The sequence below is a fragment of the Carlito syrichta genome, unplaced genomic scaffold (genome assembly GCF_000164805.1).
Source record: "Carlito syrichta isolate Samal-C Ts95f unplaced genomic scaffold, Tarsius_syrichta-2.0.1 Scaffold301728, whole genome shotgun sequence".
Taxonomy (NCBI): Eukaryota; Metazoa; Chordata; class Mammalia; order Primates; family Tarsiidae; genus Carlito; species Carlito syrichta.
Window position 1 is genome coordinate 1,360,513 of NW_007245824.1, and position 12,335 is coordinate 1,372,847.

Here is a 12,335-nt window from a genome sequence, read left to right on the forward strand (position 1 = left end):
AGGTTTGAGCTAACAGGTTGCCATGCTTCCACAGCTGGTTCATTGCAATTCATTTTCACACAATTTTAAAACGCCAATCTCAAACTTTAAAATGCCACTTTAAAAATTCCAATTAGGGCCGGGGGCTGTAGCTCAAGCCTGCAATCCCAGCACTTGAGGAGGTCTAGGCGAGAGGATTGCCTTAGGCCACGGATTTGGGACCAGCCTGGGGAACATCATGAGACCCTGTCTCTACAACACATCAAAAAATTAGCCGGGTGTGTTAGCATGCCTTTTGTTCCGGTTACCTGGAAGGCTGAGGCGGAAAAATCGCGGGAGCCCAGCAGGTCGATGCCAGAGTGCCCATTAGCGTGCCATTGCACAGCAGCCTGGGAGAAAGAGTGGGACTTCAATTAAAAAAAAAAAAGGCCAATTAGTTCATAACTTTTATAATGCCAATTGAGACAATGTTATTTCCTTCTTCTCAGCTGCCTCCCTGGTCTTCCAGCCCACATTAAAACAACAACAACAACAAAAACTAAGGTTTTTTTCCATTGCTCACTTTGACCTTCTGGCATCTTATTTCCTAACACTGTCCCACAAGTTCATTCTTCACTGGCCCTCTTACTGCCCCTTAGACGTGAAAAGCATGCTTTGTCATCATTTGCACTTCTTGAGACTGCTGGAAATGACCTTCTCCAAAAGATTCCATGGTCCTTTCTCATCTTTATGCACATTTTCTTAAACACTCAAGGAAACAATCAAGAGATGTCTTTCCTTATTACCTCACCTGAAAAATTCTTCCCTTTGTATACCGTTAGCCTCCATGGTAGATGACAATATATGATAGTTTTTATCTCCTCAATGTTTTCTTTTTTTTGAATTGAGTCTCATTCGGTCGCCCAGACTGGAGTGCAGTGGCCGCTCCCGGCCACCGCAGCCTCGCCTGCTGGGCTCCAGCGATCCTTCCGCCTCAGCCTTCCCAGTAGCCGGAATTACAGGCATGTGCTACCACGCCCGGCTGATTTTTTTTAATTTTTATTGTAGAGATGAGGTCTCGCTGCCCAGGCGGGTCTCGAACCCACGGGCTCAGGCAATCCACTCACCTCAGCCTCCCAAAGGCGCGGGATTACAGGCTGAGCCACCGAACCCGGCTTCCTCAATGTTTTCAATAACTATAATCCTTAAAAAAGAGAGTATGCTTGGAGAGAAGAACCTAAATGAAAATAAACTAAAATATCTTAGTGAATAACACTAGGATATTAGGACCTCATTGATAGTGAGTAAGCCTGAAGGAATCAGAACAGAAAACTTTAGTAGTTTTCTGGAATAAATTAATTATGTTTAAAGTTACAGTTATTTGACCTCATGCATTGGGGAAAGAGTTGGCAAAGTTTCCTGGTACAGACATGATATTATAAAAGAATAAATGAAAATGATAAAATGTTACTCAATTTTTTTTTTAAACCATGGAAGTTATACCAAATTAGCAGCTATGTTATATTACAAAGTAGAAGTTATCATATTTGTTGAATATATGTTTTGCATTGAGTTTGCAATTTGTTTTTGGTTTTGGTATAGTCATAAACTTATATTTTAGTTCCTAAAAAACCCTGAATCACAAATTATTTCATGTTTATATTTTACTATACCAGCAGATCCAATTTTCAGAAAACAGAATAATCATAGTCATGGATTACAGTTCAAAGAAATTCTTCAAATTATCAGTTATTAACTTACGTAATATTTCCATCTATAGTTTAGAATGATGCCAGCTGGTAAGCCTTGGAGACAGGTGTGACCTACTTTAACTAAAATTATAAGTAGCAAAGCAAATATACTTTTAAAGACCATTTATACTTAAGGGAAATAAAGGGAGATTTATTTAGTTAGTGCAAGATATAAATGCACCTAAATTTAGATGTACCTATATATAATGGAATGACACATAAAAACCGTACAACAGTTGCATTTATGAAACACACTCAAGCATATAATTTTATTAATATATTTTCTAAATTTTAAGTTGATATTTTATTTTACTGTTAAGCACTTCAATTATTTCCCATGGATATAAGTAGAACGGTTAATGGTCCTATTCTTTCCAAAGTATCTTTCTGCTTCCCCTTGCATATTAGTAATTCTTCTCAAGTTCTATTAGATACTCCTATAGATTATATCTTAATTTGTTAATATTTGAATTGTTTCTGAAAGCAAACTCATTGTTTGCAATTGAAAATCTTGCTGATGATCACTTTTTCTCTGATTTTGTTTACTTTCAGTTTTCCTGTGATAATAAAATCAATTTTCTGATACAGATTATTGTTTTTTCAAATTCCATAAAATATTTAAATACTGTTTTTACACATAACTTCTATTGTATATTTCAATTCTAAAATAAAAAGCAGCTTCAATCTCAAGTATAACATAAGATACAATATAATTCCACTTTCACCAAGTAAAACAAATATTAAATACAGTTAATGTTCCATTAGATCCCAGAAGAACACAAGCACGCACACAGACAAAATAGTCTATGTCTCTTTACTTGTGCCAAGTAATTAAATAATGAAGCAACTGTTTTTCAAAGGCCATATTATTCAGAGAAATATTTAAATTATTTCAGAAACTTTAGAAAATATACTTTTAGAAAGGATATTCTAAAAGCTGACCTCCAGTACAGTTCACTAATTGTATACAATGTTCAAAAATATTTTTTATGTATTTATGGAAAATAGCAAAACATTTAAAATATTTGGAATAGAAATGATATCATTGAAAATGGTGACTTCCGGGAAGATGGCAATGGGACAAGTGGGACTGTGAGAATCTCTGCGAAAGTGAGCATCCATAAGGACTCTTGCTTCCCCCCCTATCAGCTGCACTGGTCCCAGGGCTGGAGGCCCTTGGTCCCACAATGCCCAGCTGCCTTGGCTGCTGCTGCCGCCGCCACCACTCCCCGGGCAGCCCTCAGCTCCCAGTCCTGTAGAGCTCTGGGCTTCCTCCCGGGCTGCACTGCCCTACCTCACCACGAGCCCCCACCTCCCCAATCAGGGCTGCACTTGGCTCCCAACCCCATGGAGTTCTGGGCTTCCTCACTGACTACACCACCATGCCCCCAGCTGCCTTGTGCTACACTGACCTGCAGTGCCCGGCCATCTCACACTCTATATCCCCCAGTTAACCCCCGACCCAGTGGGACTAGAGATCAGCTGGAGCCCCAAAATCAGGCTGAGGCCTGCATTGCCCTACCCAACTCCACCCAGCTCTGCCCAACCTCGAACTTGGGACTGAAATCGAGAGCAAACATATACCTTCACTGTATGGACCAATTGCAATACAGTGAAATGTGGGTTGCAGGATACCCATACACCTATCGGGGGATGCTGGGGTCTGCAGATAGATTTTGAATCACAGCACCTCCCTCAATTAAAACTAAAAAATGCAAAAAGTACAGCCCCCAACCCACAGTCCAGCTTCAAAATTGAACAGAGCTAGAGGATTTATATAAAGAAGAAAAGGAGATTGAGCACACAGAAGTAAAAGCAACCCTGCCATCCCTGAACAACTGAATTAAAGAAGAGGGGTGCAAAAAAAAAAAAAAAAGGAAAAAGTGGGGAGGAAAATCTACACAAATGAAGAAAAACAAAAGAAGAATATAGGTCTCATACAGACACCTGGGAGAACAGACGCTGAGAAAACAGACTTCGGAAAGCAAGCAATGAAGAGCCCCAGAATGACTGGTTATGTACTACAAACCCAGACATCAAGGTATTAATAGAAAGAATAAAAAGAATTGAGGAGAAACAAGAGGAAAATAGGAAGGAATTGATAACTGAGATAACAGTAGTAAAAACTACTGTGATGGAAAAAATAACAAACTATAAGCATGGAAAGCAGAACTAGCCAAGCAGAAGAAATAATCTCAGAACTTGAGGACTAAATTATAGAACTAACAAAAACTGTCAAAAACATAGGAAAAAAAGACAGAGCAAAACCTTCAAGAGATGAGTGATTATTTCAAGAGGCTGAACCTAAGAGTAATTGGATTTCAGGAGGCAGAAAGAGAGACAAAGACCACCCTGGAACAAACATTCCATGAAATTATTCAAGAAAACTTCCCTCATCTCATCAGTGATGCAAAAATTCAAACACAAGAGATTCAGAACCTCTGCAAGACAACAAATGAGAAGACCAACTCCAAGACACATAATAATTTGCCTAAACAAAGTAGGTATCAAAGAAAAATCCTAAGGGCAGCAAGGGGAAAAGGTCAGAATACCTACTGGGAAGACCAATTAGAATAGCAACAGATTTATCTACAGAAACTCTTTAGGCTAGGCGAGTGTGGAACCCAATCTCCAAAGTTCTCAAAGATAAATAATTTCAACCAAGAATAACCTACCTAGCTGAGCTAAGCTTCATCAATGAAAGAGAAGTAAAATCTTTCACAATCAATGCCTAAGATCTTACGCTGCCTCTAGACCACCTCTACAAGAAACACTTAAGAAAGTATTAAACACAGAAGAACAGGGGAAACAAAAAAGACAACATTCTTCACAAGAGTGCAAGTTTGAAAACGCACATGAATCAACCCAAAAATCAAAAGAAAGACAACAAATAGAAACAACAACAACTTGATAAGAACATTATGATAGGGATAAACTCTCACATTTCAATAACTAGCCTGAATGTGAATGGACTAAATGCACCGCTGAAAAGACATAGAAGGGCAAAATAGATCAAATGTCATTAGGAAACAATATATTGTCTTCAAGAGATGCATCTCACCAGAAAGGACACTCACAGATTCAAAGTAAGAGGATGGGAAGCAAAATTTCAGGTGAAAAGAATACAAAAGAAAGCAGGAGTTGCAATCTTAATTTCAGACAAAATACCCTTTAAGCTATCAAAAAATTAAGAAGATACAGAAGGTCACTACGTAATGATACAAGGTTCAATCTATCAACAAAAAATAACCATCCTAAACATATATGCACCCAACATAGGAGAACCAACTTTTATAAAACAGCATCTAGGCAAACTTGAAAAAGATATTGACTTTAACAATATCATAACTGGGGACTTCAATACCCCATTCACAACCCTAGATAGATCATAAGGACAAAAAATCAGCAAGGAGATCTGGAACCTCAATGTGAGTCTTGACCAAATGGACTTAATTGATACTACAGAACATCCACCCAATGACCACAGAATATACATTCTACTCATCATCACATGGAACACACTTTAAGATAGACAACATCCTTGCCATAAATCAAGCATAAACAAATTTCATAAAATTGAAGTTTTGCCATGCACCATCTCAGATAACAATGGAATAAAAATAAATATCAACACCAACAAAATTTCCCCAAAACCCACAAAGACATGGATACTAAACAGTATGATGCTAAGCAACTCCTGGGACAACATGGAAATCAAAACAAAGACTAAAAGATACCTGGAAACAGATGAAAATGAAGAAACGTCTTACCAAAGTCTCTGGGATACCATGAAAACAGTAGAAAGAGGGGAATTCGTATCTCTACAAACTCACATGAAGAAAATGAAAAGATCACAAGTTAGCAGCCTAACAAGTCATTTAAGTAAACTGGAAAAGAAAGACCATCAAAGCCCTAACTTCAACAGAAGAATCCAGATCACCAAAATAAAAGTCCAAATCTGGGACATAGAAGACAAAAAAATATAATACAAAAAATAAATGAAACAAAAAGCTGGTTCTTTGAAAGGATAAACAAGATTGATGGTCCCCCAGCTAGACTGACCAATAAAAAGAGAAAAAGCCCAAATAAGCACAATCAGAAACACAAAAGATGAAGTAACATCTGACCCTGAAGAAATACAAAAGATTACCAGAGACTACTATGTGTACTTGTATGGAAACAAACTTGAAAGCCCAAAGGAAATGGAGGAATTTTTGACATCACACAACCAACTCTAGGTTGAAACAAGAAGAAATTGAGACCCTAAATAGACCAATTGCAACCAAGAAAATTGACGATGTCATAAGAAAACTACCTACAAAAAAAAGCCCTGGACCAGATGGCTTTCCAGCAGAATTCTACAAAGCATACAAGGTGGAAATGATACCAGTCCTATTGAAAGTATTCCAGGTGATTGAGAAAGATGGAACTCTCTCCAAATCATTTTATGAATCCAACATCACATTGATACCCAAGCCAGGTAAAGACCCAACAAAGAAAGAACTACAGGCCAATATCCTTGATAAGCATAGATGTTAAAATTCTCAACAAGATCCTTGCAAACCGGATTCAACAACACATCTCAAAAATCATCCACCACAACCAAGTAGGCTTCATCCCTGGGATGCAAGACTGGTTCAACATTCATAAGATCATAAATGTAATTAAATGCATCAACAGACATAAAAACAAAAACCACATGATTTTTTCATTAGATGTAGAAAACCTTTTGATACAATTCAGCACCCATTTTGATTAAAAAAACCTTCAAACATCTAGGCATAGATGGAACATACCTCAAAATAATGAGAGCCATCTACGAGAAACCCACAGCCAGCATACTGCTAAACAGACAGAAATTGGAACCATTCCCCCTGAAAATGGGAACAAGACAAGGATGCTCACTTTCACCCTTCCTGTTCAACTTAGATTTGGAATTTCTAGCTAGAGCAATCTGAGAAGAGAAGGTGATCAGGAGTATCCAAATAGGAAAAGAGGAAGTCAAGTTATCTCTCATTGTAGACAACATGATTCTATACCTTGAAAACCCAGGAGAATCTGTCAAAACCTCCTTGCACTGATGAAGGACTTTGGCAAAATTTCAGTGTCTAAAATATATGTGCAAAAGACAATAGCATTTCTACACACCAATACTAAACAAACAGAAACTCCCCCCCAAAAAAGCACAATTCCATTAATAATAGTCACACAAAAATGAAATACTGTGGCACCTTTTTTTTTTTTTTGAGTTGGAGTCTCACTCTGTCACCCAGACTGGAGTGCATTGGCCACTCCCGGCCACCGCAGCCTCGACCTGCTGGGCTCCAGTGATCCTTCCGCCTCAGCCTTCCAAGTAGCTGGAACTACAGGTGTGTGCTACCACACCCAGCTAATTTTTTGATTTATTGTGGAAATAAGGTCTCACCAAGTTACCCAGGCGGATCTCGAACCCCGGGCTCAGGCAATCCACTCACGTCAGCCTCCCAAGGTGCGGGATTACAGGCTGAGCCACCGAGCCCGGCTGTGGCATCTTCTTAACCAGAGATGTGAAAGACCTTTACAATGAAAACTACAAAGCACTGCTCAAAGAAATAAAAAATAACACAGACAAGTGGAAAAATATTCCATGGTCATGGATGAGAAAAATCAACTTTTTAAGATGTCCATTCTACCTAAGGCAATCTATGGATTTAATGCAATACCCATCAAATTACCAGCAACTTCTCAGACCTAGAAAATACAATACAGGAATTCATATGGAAACATAAATGACCAAGAATGTCAAAACAATCCACAGCAAAAAAAAAAAAAAAAAAGCAAAGCAGGAGATATCACACTCCCAGACTTTAAAATTCATTATAAAGCTACAGTCATCAAAAAAGTCTGGTATTGGTACAAGAACAGGCATATAGACCAATGGAATAGAATTGAGATTTCCGAAGCAAAGCTTCAATTTCTCAACCAACTCATCTTTGACAAAGCCTCCACCACCAACCACTGGGGAGACGAGGACCTATTCAGTAAATAGTGTTGGGAAAATTGGCTGACCACATGCAGAAAATTGAAACAGGACCCCTACCTATCCCCATACACAAAAACCAGCACTAAATGTATCAGAGGCCTAAAAGTAAAACCTCAAACTATAAGAACCTTGGAAAATGCAGGAGACACACTTATGGAAATTGGAACTGGCAACCAATTCTTGATCAAAACCCCCAGTGTCCATGACATAAGGGATTAGAGAGACAAGTAGGACATCAAACTGACAAGCTTCTGCAAAGTCAAAGAAACCATCAAGAGAGTAGGGAGACAACACACAGACTGGGAAAAAATATCTGCCAATGCCATGTCTGACAAAGGCCTAACATCTAGGATCTACAAGGAACTGAAATGTGTTGAAAAGAAAAACAAACAAACAAACAGCCTCATTAAAAAGTGGGCAAAACATATGAATAGACAGTTCTCAAAAGAAGACATATGAGCAGCCATCAGATACATGAAAAAATGTTCATCCTCACTAGTCATCAAGGAGATGCAAATTAAAACTACATGGAGATACTACCTAACTCTAGTCAGAATGGCCATCATCAATAACTCAAAAAAGAACAGATGCTGGAGAGGATGTGGTGAAAAGGGAACACTTCTACACTGTTGGTGGGAGTGCAAACTAGTAAAGCCTCTGTGGAAAACAGTGTGTTGATTCCTAAAAGTTTGAAAAATCAACCTTCCATATGTCCCCGCAATCCCCCTACTGGGAATATACCCAGAAAAGCTCAAATCACTCTATAAAAAAAGATACCTACACACATATGTTTATTGCAGCATTGTTCACAATAGCCTGAACATGGACCCAAACATGCTGCCCATCTAAAGAGGACTGTATTAAAAAAATATGGTACATATACACGATGGAATATTACACAGCCATAAAGAAGAACAAAATCATGAACTGCAGCGACCTGGATGGAATTAGAGTCTATAATACTGGGTAATCTTTCACAGAAACAAAGAACTGAGTATCATATGTTCTCACTCATAAGTGGACCTTAAACAACTACTGCAATACTATAAGAAAAGGATTGACATTAGCAGGAAATTGTCGGGGGTGGAGGGGAGGGTGGGATTGACAGTAGTGGAAATCTGCCTGGGGAAGAGGGTGACACTTCATCAACAAGGGTACCTGCACAGTGAATATCTGCATATCTAACCCTGAAATGTACCCCACAATTTTAAAATAAAAAACAAATTTAAAGTTAAAAAAAGAAATGATATAGTTATTCAAGGAAAGTTTATAATAAAAATACGAATTCAAATTTAATAAAAATCTTAGAATGTGAGGATCTACCCTGTTTGTGTCCAAATACAAATGTTGAAATATAACATTTTGGCTTTGGCTTTTATGTGTATAGAGTAGTACATTGTAGTATACATAAATAATAACCCTTTGAGATATTACAATGCTTTGTGCAGTTATAGTTCTGATAAATACATGAGAAATCATTATCATATTAAAACTACATTTTTATGGCATAGTTTTTTAGTTGACTATATAATTGGTACAAATAAACATGATGATGAAACACTCAAAATCAAAATCATAATGAATGCAATTTTACACCATTAAAAGCCTTTGTTAAGGAGTTTCATTACATGGCTTTTTTTTTTTTGACTCAGAGTCTCACTCTGTCACCCAGGCTAGGGGGCAGTGGCACACTCATGGTCACCACATTCTTGACCTGCTGGAGATCTTTCTGTCTCAGCCTTCTGGAACCACAGGTGCACACCACCACGTCAAGGTAATTTTTTGATTTATTGTAGAGGCAAGGTGTCGCCAAGTTGCCCATGCTAGTCTCAAACACCTGGATTCAGGCAATCCTCTCACCTCCGTCTCCCAAAGTACTGGGATTACAGACATGTGTCACCACACTCAGCCATCAGTTTCTAAAACAAATACAAATTCTGCTTTCCCATCAGAATCTCACATTTCCAATTAGTCATCTATTACTTCTTACTATTCTTTGTAAAGTATCTCTTCATCCTTCTCTCTGATGTGACTTTTTGAAGTTGGCTTTGCACTACTTATTAATGGAACTTAAAATGAATCTATTAAAAATTTAAATATTTTATTTGTGACTATATATACAAATATTTAAATATGTTTTAATATTGTGACTAGAAGTGTCAGGGTGATGATAAGATTTGTTTCACTCACACAGGTACATTCCAGTGACGGGGTTCAAAGAAAGGGATATTCTCAGTTATAATATCCCTTTCCACCCAATTCTTTATCATCAAATATTGTGAATGAACAAGAGATAACATAAAATTCATTGTTTCAGCCAGGTTCGGTGGCTCAGCCTGTAATCCTGCGCCTTTGGGAGGCTGAGGTGAGTGGATTGCCTGAGCCCGTGGGTTCGAGACCCGCCTGGGCAGCTGAGGCGGAAGGATCGCTGGAGCCCAGCAGGTCGAGACTGCGGTGGCCCGGAGCGGCCACTGCACTCCTGTCTGGGCGACCGAGTGAGACTCCAAAAAAAAAAAAATTCATTGTTTCCATTGTGGACTTTATATTATAATCTTAAATATCATGATGAAAACGACTAGTTCAAAAAAACTGTTCTATAATATTTTGTCATTCCATGTGACAGCCTATCCTCTCTTCATTTCTCTGCTAAATAATCTTGGCATAATTATAAAATGTAATTGCCTCTTCTTCTTCTCACTTCTATAAAGCCTAAATACATATTATTCTTTTTTCTAATCATGCCACTCTTCCAGCTAAAAGTCGTCAGTTACACTCTATTCCTTACAAAGTGAATTCCAAACCACTTGGACTTTCAAAGTCATTTGCATTCTGACTTCAGACTGCCTAATCATTCATAGTTTTATTAGGAACCCTCTTTCTCAATTTCACTGAATCAGTATGTTTTCTTTTAGCCCAAGATATGTTTTTCTGAATCTATGGTTCTGTATCTATTTTTTATCCTAATGAAATAGACTACATTCACTAACTCTGTATCATTAAATGCTGTTTCCTATTCTAAGTCCATATCATATGTAATAACCTATATTAATTTTTTTAAATTTCCACAATATGATATAATTTCTTCTTCAATTTCATATAGTCTATTTTCTTTTTCTTTCTTTCTTTCTTTTTTTGCTTAATGTTCTACACATCAACTCTTCTCATTTGGGTAAATCACTTGTTCTCTCTTATTGGAAATATGTAAAAATAGAATGATATTTGATGGAGTATTTATAGAAGACATTACAGCATTGTCTCTCACCTGGGAATCTGAACTTAAAGAATAGCTATGTGTCTTTTGACTCACATGGGCCTACCTTCTGAGATGATTTTTGCTTTTCCATGACAGAGTTTTATTTGGTTAATATATGTATTTCATTACTTTCTTAGATCTTCTTTATAAATTGTGCTTTATAGAATGATGGTTTAAAGCAAAGCAAAACCTAAATATATGCAAAAATAAACCAGGACAAATAATCTTTTGAAATATTATTTGTCCAAAATATGCTGTTAACTAACCCTGTCTTAGAAAGCTGCCGCTGATTTCTAAGCATAAATCTGGTACTCACTTTGATATTGTTATATCAAAAGCACCTTGGTTTGTGGAAGCAAAGTCTATATCCCTGTCAATTTCCTAATACTATTTATAAACCTACATAAAAGAGGTATCAGGAGGTAGAGTCTCAGGATGAAATTTGAAGATCAGATCACCTACTGGCCAGAAGATAATGAAGACTGCATTGCTGACTGTAAGTTACTGAAAAGCATAGGCATTATGAAATATTTCAGTTCCTAAGACACTATAAACTGTAAGTTATGATAACTTATTGTAGAAAGGTATAAACTGACAATATTTTAAGCACTGAAGAGGTGGTAAATACTGTAGTAAGAATTATGGAGTTGTCTTGCTTTTCTTAATTTTAGTGAAAAAACATCAAGGATATAAATGATAATCCAATGCCAATGACCTCTCAATTCAAAACCTGGTCCAAAAGCAAGGACTGTATAGATGTATTTAAAGAGAACTGATTCCTTGTAGCTGGTAGGAGCTGATTATAAGAATACAAAAGAATCTGATGTTTTAGAAATTGGAAAGTTTCCTGTGATAAAGTCAACATGAGAAAGAGTTGGGCTAGCTGAGATCTAAGGTGAAAATCAGGGTGAAAGTTTTTAAAAACCTTGAACTCCAAGATTTCTCTAAACTCTGATTAGGCGGAGGTCCTCTTCTACTCCTGGCTAAAAGATAAAAGTTTTCTATTGGCTTGAGATTATGGAAAGGCCTCAGCTTACTCAAAATTATGGTAATTCTTCTCAAAATCAGCTCATATATTGCTACATTATCGCTATACCAATAAATAGAGTAAAGTATAATCAAGGACCCACTGAAGTAGAACTTGACAGTTATGGGAGTAGACAGCTATGACAACTTGACAGTTCTATTCACAGAAAGATCTTAGTCAATAAGCACTGGCCACAACCTAGAGAAAATAAGTGGCAGAATATAAGTCTGAATAAGTTTGTCTATATGAATAAAAGCAACATAAGATATGATATACTAGCATAAATGCCAGGATCCAGTTTTAATTCACAGATAAGATGAAGCT